The sequence below is a fragment of the Callospermophilus lateralis genome, chromosome 13 (genome assembly GCF_048772815.1).
Source record: "Callospermophilus lateralis isolate mCalLat2 chromosome 13, mCalLat2.hap1, whole genome shotgun sequence".
Classification (NCBI taxonomy): Eukaryota; Metazoa; Chordata; class Mammalia; order Rodentia; family Sciuridae; genus Callospermophilus; species Callospermophilus lateralis.
In genome coordinates, this window is record NC_135317.1 from 30,880,423 (window position 1) to 30,886,422 (window position 6,000).

Here is a 6,000-nt window from a genome sequence, read left to right on the forward strand (position 1 = left end):
CAATGATTTAAATAATTAATTATTTAAAGTATTAAAATACTAGCATTTCAAGTCAGTACATAATATTTTATTTATTTTCTATTTTAAATTATGAAATACCAAAAACATATAGAAAAACATGTAACAGACACAGAACCACTCCACCCAGATTAAATGATTAAATTAATACAAATATTTTGTCATTTTTTTCATGTCCTTCATTTAAAAAAAATAAAATATTACACTCAAATCCCAGTAACCTCATAGGTCTCTTCCTCTCTAGACTTTATCCTTATCCTCTAAGACTCAATATGATCTTCATACTTTATTTTTGTGCCTATAATAATAATAGAAAAATATAAAAATTTGAAGAAAACTATAAAACTTGTGCCTTTAACCTTTGAATAAGTGAATTTGCATTCTGATACCTTTCTACTACTTGCCATTCATGTATTCATTCTAAGATGTCTTAATGTGTTATTTTGAGTGCCTTTGGCTTCTGTAGCACCATCAGAGCCTTCAGATCCCCTCTCTCTGGTGTTCTAGTTCCATTCTTCTAGACAAGAGCAGTCTTACCCACTGACTGCCTACTCCATGGTGCACATGAGCTTCTTGGGCTCTAAGGGGGGTGTCTGTAAGAGGCACTGCAGCTGCAGAGTATGCCTAGCTTCCTCTAGACTACAGCTAACTGGCTCTACAAATGTGCAGTCCCACCAAGCACTAAAAAACACATCACCTTTTTTTGGCAAACTTTTATTCCCTAAGTTTAATTAGCATTTCTGGAGTAGCCTATGGGATTGTGTGTGTTGGTCAGTGAGGTTTCCTTCGTAGCGAATTGACTTTTCAAAAAAAAATTTATGCGTCTTGGGGGAGTGTGTCAGGATGGCATTGTTCTTTTCTTATTGACAGGTAAAGAGTTTTTACATAGAAGAAAAAGCTATTATCTTCTAACTATATGCCATATAACTTCTCCAGTTCCATCCTTGCCTCTTAAGCTTTCTTCGGGTGTTATATCTAATAGAAGTGTTTTATTTGTCATATTGAATGACTTACCAAGATTTTACTTTATGGTTTTTGTTGCTTCTTTTTCTCTTATTTAACAAATCTTATTCTACTCCAGTATAAAAATTAAGTTACTCTATATTTCCCCCATAAAGTGTTAAAGCTGTTCACTTCATATGTTGATCACCACTTACTAACTGTATGGTATTGGGTAAGTCATGTGACCTCCTTGCCTCAGTTTCTTTACTGGTTAAAGGAGATAGTAGTAGAACCTATCGTGCAAGGTCATTGTGAGGAACAATTGAGTCAACACATAATATATATGTTGGAACATAGTAAAGGCAGCATATGTGTTGGTTATTGTTATTAATATCAATAGCATCAGAATTACAACAATTTAAGTAAATAATAGCTAAAACATGCTAAGTCTGCATTGTGTTTAAAAGGAATGCAGAAATATTGAATAATTTTAGAGTGTATTCGAAATACTTATAGTATGTTGTGCCAAAAAATCCACAACATCAAGTGATGTTTATTCATTTTAAAATATTATAATTATAATAAAGGTAAATTTTTAAAATAGCCTTTGGAAAAAAATATGAGTTCAAATTACAGGAGGATTGAAAGTTCAAGGCCAGTGTCAGCAACTTAGCAAGACCTTAAGCAACTTAGTGAGACCCTGTCTCAAAAAGAGCTGGGGATGTAGCTCAGTGGTAGAACACCCCTGGGTTCAATCCCCAGCTCCATAAATACATACTTACTAAATGTTCCTGACATATAATATGTCAAGAGCTTTGTAATGTTTTGAACAACCAATAATAAAAAAAGAAATGTCTAAAGCAAATGGATGAAAAGGTAAATTAGAAAAATATTACCTTAAGGTACATGTCTAACAATAGGTAAATCAAGTGAAGTATATATTAAGCCAAAATGTATTGATAAGCCCAAAGAGTGATACTACATAAAAATAGAAGGAAAATCTACCAAAAGCATATAATAGTCATGAAATTGATTCCCCTAAAATTTATCCCTAAAATACACAAACATAAATATGATTAGGAAAAATAACAAAACTATACCAAAGTGCAAGATGTTAACATATTTCTATCAGAAAGAGACAATACAAAAAATTAAAATGACTTTTAGAAGGTTTGAACCACAAAAATAGGGAGACTGCCCCTCTCTCCCAAGATGAGATCTATTTTTCCACCTTTTAAATTATATTTGTAGTTTTTCAGAACACAGGGAATGTTTACAAAAACTGATCTTGTTTATGTCATAATTTCAAGAAATTCAGAGAATCAATAGTACATAAACATATTCTCTGAGCACAATATTAATTGTTTTTCAAAAATACAGGTTTAGAAACTCAAAAATATTCCAAGTAGCTTGACAGGGTGACCCAATTCTTTATTTAAAGGGGAGTACATCAAAGGCAGGGGTAAGATTTCCATGGGAGGAGTCTTATTTGGGTGCTTGTTTCTTGGTGTGGCAGGGGTTTTGAAGTAAACAGGTTGATTGGTATTTGGCAGACTATTTGATCCTAAGGTTGTGAGCTAAGACAGGGGCCAGCTTGATCTGGGCATTCTCAAACCAGGGGGATTTCAACCCAAAAGTTCCCAAAGGAGCAGCCTCCATGCCTTAATGGCTGGAACAAATGTGTGTGTGTGTGTGTGTATATATATATATATACACACACATATAGAATTGGAGGATATATAGATCCTCCAACAACAGCTCATGTTTAAAGATTAAAAAGGATTTAGAAGTGAACCACTACAAAAGCATTATTTAAAAATGTGATATGTGCTTTGAGTGGTATATGTGAAGATAAATTTACAGTCTTATATGCATTTGATAAAGAAACGGAAAACAATTTGTAAATAAATTAACGCAGCAAAATAAATCAGAAGGAAGAAAAACAGGCAGAAGCAGAAATTCCTGGATAAAAACAAAAGAGAGAAACAACACAACCAACCTTATCTCCCACATCTCATTCTAAATTAAAAATGAGGTTCTTTGGGAGAAAACTTTACTTCCTCAATTTATTCAGCAAGTACATTTTAAGGTAGTCAGTGGGAGTGTGAAAGTTAGAGACAGAGACTCAACTAATAGAGAACAGGCCGTTGATTTTTCAAAGGAACTTTTAAATGGCAAATTAACTTTTCCAATTATGAGAATGTGCTCATTAATCTCTAACAGAAAGAGGAAAATGCAGCTCAGACATTGACCTCTGTAAGTCCCTTTCCACCTGGTCTTTTTCAGGTCAAACCTTGCCCATTAAAGCACAGTGGTCCCATCCTAGCTAATACTCCTGGGTAGGGTGCTCTGTATTGTCTCTGCCCGCTGTGAGGGGGATCAGGCTGTATTAGCAACAACCTTGATTTTCCAGAATTGGACAAAGAGGAACGGATGTGACTCCTGGTGGCAGATTGAGGTCAGTGGGGCCTGTCAGCATAGAGGAGCTTGCTGGCCTGTCTCTGCATAGCTCACTCTTTCTCTTATAAACATTTCTAGCGCTAAGCAAAATTTCAATGAGCTGGAACCCTCTTCTCATTTAGCAGATGTTTTGGCAAATTATATTTTTGCTGATAATCTGAATAAAAGTGGCAATAGCAGTTAGTGACTTCCTGACACGGCGTTGAGTTCCCTGCAGGAGAAACAAGTCAAATGCAATTAATGATTTCTTCCTAAGAGTGGGATTGGTTTGGTCTTTCAGGATTATAGTTCAAGTGCATACATTGCATGACCACTTCTATCTTGGGCATGATCTATAGGTAACATAGAACCCTAACTAATGACACACTACTACAGTAAAACACAATGCATATTCTCTTGGTAAATATTATGACCCCTATTTTTGTTTCAGATATGCTTTTTGCCATGACATGTATACCATGGCAAATCTTTATCTTTGGAGGTAACCATTATTATAAAGAACAATCTTGCTTTTGCAAAGCTGAATTCGGATACTTTGTTAAGCATTTATTAAGACTAAATCTAAAAGGTTACAGCATCTAATTAAAGCTTGGGAGAACCAAGCTTTCTTAATCAAACAGAGTTGTGCATTTAATAAGTATTTTGCATTCAAGAGACCAAAAGCAAACTAATTAATAGGTAATACAGAATAAGCACAGGGATAGGCAATATATGTCACTAAGAATTTTAGTTTGAAACCACACAAGTAACAGATTTTTATATTTTCAGACCACTCAGTAGAAATCAATGTAATAATAACCAGTAGAAATAAAAGTTAGTTTCCATAAGGGGAGCTAGAAAGCCAACGAATTTTCTCTCCTAAAAATAGGGAATCATGTTTTTTAACTCCTTAGTGCTCTCATGGGAAAATCTATTTTTTTAATGATATAGAAATTCACAAGACACTATCAGGGAAAACTTGCTTCGGTAAATGTATTTTGTTTATCTATAATTTTAGGCAAAATTTATTTAAACGTTGTGCTTGCACTTGAGTTTCTTCTTGAATTATTTTCTCTATAAGGAAATATTATTTTCCTTGCCCGTTTCTTGGGACCTGTACAAAAACAAAACAAAACAAACAGCAGATTTTTGCAATCAAGAATTCAAAAGGAATCTTCCCATAGCCATCATGTAGTTGAAGCTCATAAGATTATATTTATTCCCAAGTGGTTGAAAACTTTTGCTTCAATGGAGCTTATTTCCACGGTTTGTTTGCCACCACGAGGCCAGCATCAATCTTGTGGTCAAGAGGAGATCCAGGAGACAATTTGTGTTGGATATCACTTAGACAACAAGCCAAGCTTGTTTCCATGTGTCCACCAGGATTCTACCTTTCTCAATTCACTGTAAACTTTCTCCAGGCATATCAGGGGCTCTGTTAAGATGAGGAGCCTGCAGCAATGTTGGTCATCACCCTCCTCTCTATTTTGGCCTCTATCGACCTATGTGCCCTCTCTCTCTCTTTTTTTAAAAGGAACCTTTTTTGTTGTTTATGTGGTGCCGCGGATTGAATCCAGTGCCTCATGCATCCTAGGTGAGTGCTCTGCTGCTGAGCCACAACCCCAGCTCCTACTTGCCCTCTCTTGATAGTTGTTTCTCTGTTCTCCCAGGAATAATCTATGCATACCCAAGCAGCACATGTGTGCAGATATCCCTAATCATTTTCCATTTAATAAATCTTCCAAACACATAAAATGATTAATAAAAATCAATCTCCACACCGTTCCAAACTTTATTTGGCTTGTTTAACAATATGATCTAGAGTGCTTTCCATTTTAGTTCTAATAGAACTGCATTGTTCTTTTTAAGTTCTATTATTTTATTGTTCAATTAGATCATACTTTATTTAATGCTCTTATTGAGGGACACTCAGGTCAGTGGTTCTAAATCAGAGTGGATTTTGCTCCCAAGGAATATTGGTTAATGTCTAGAGACATTTTTGACTGACTTGGGAAAAGTGCTACAGTCACTTTTTGTAAATGTGTTTTTTAATCAATAATTTATTCTAATAGATGATGTTTTTACATATTGAAGTCTCTTGATTTCAAATACTCAGTTGTCATGTTTGTTTCTCTATGGTTTATAACATTTTACAATCAATCATTCTAGAATTTTTACAAATATAATAATGTAATCTTTCCAAAGTGATACCTTCAATCCTCTAATTTGTATTCTTCTTTTATTTTCCCCTCTTATAATTACATTAGCATGTACCACTAGCAAAGTGATAAATAATGATGATAATATAAATAGTAGACTTCTCTGTATGGTTCCTGGCTCTGATGGAGATGTTTTCAACATTACTTGTATGATCCTGGTACTTATGCATGTGTCTATGTGTGTGTGTGCAGAGTCATGTTGAGGACACATAGATCCATTTCTTATTTGTTAGGAATGGATATTGAATCATTGAATGTCTTGTTGAAATGTATGGAAGTGATCATGTTGATTTCTTGATATGTTGGATTTAATATTACAGATAGCTGAGTGCTGAGCTACCTTTAACAGAATAAATGCTACTTGCTCATGTTGTGAATTTTT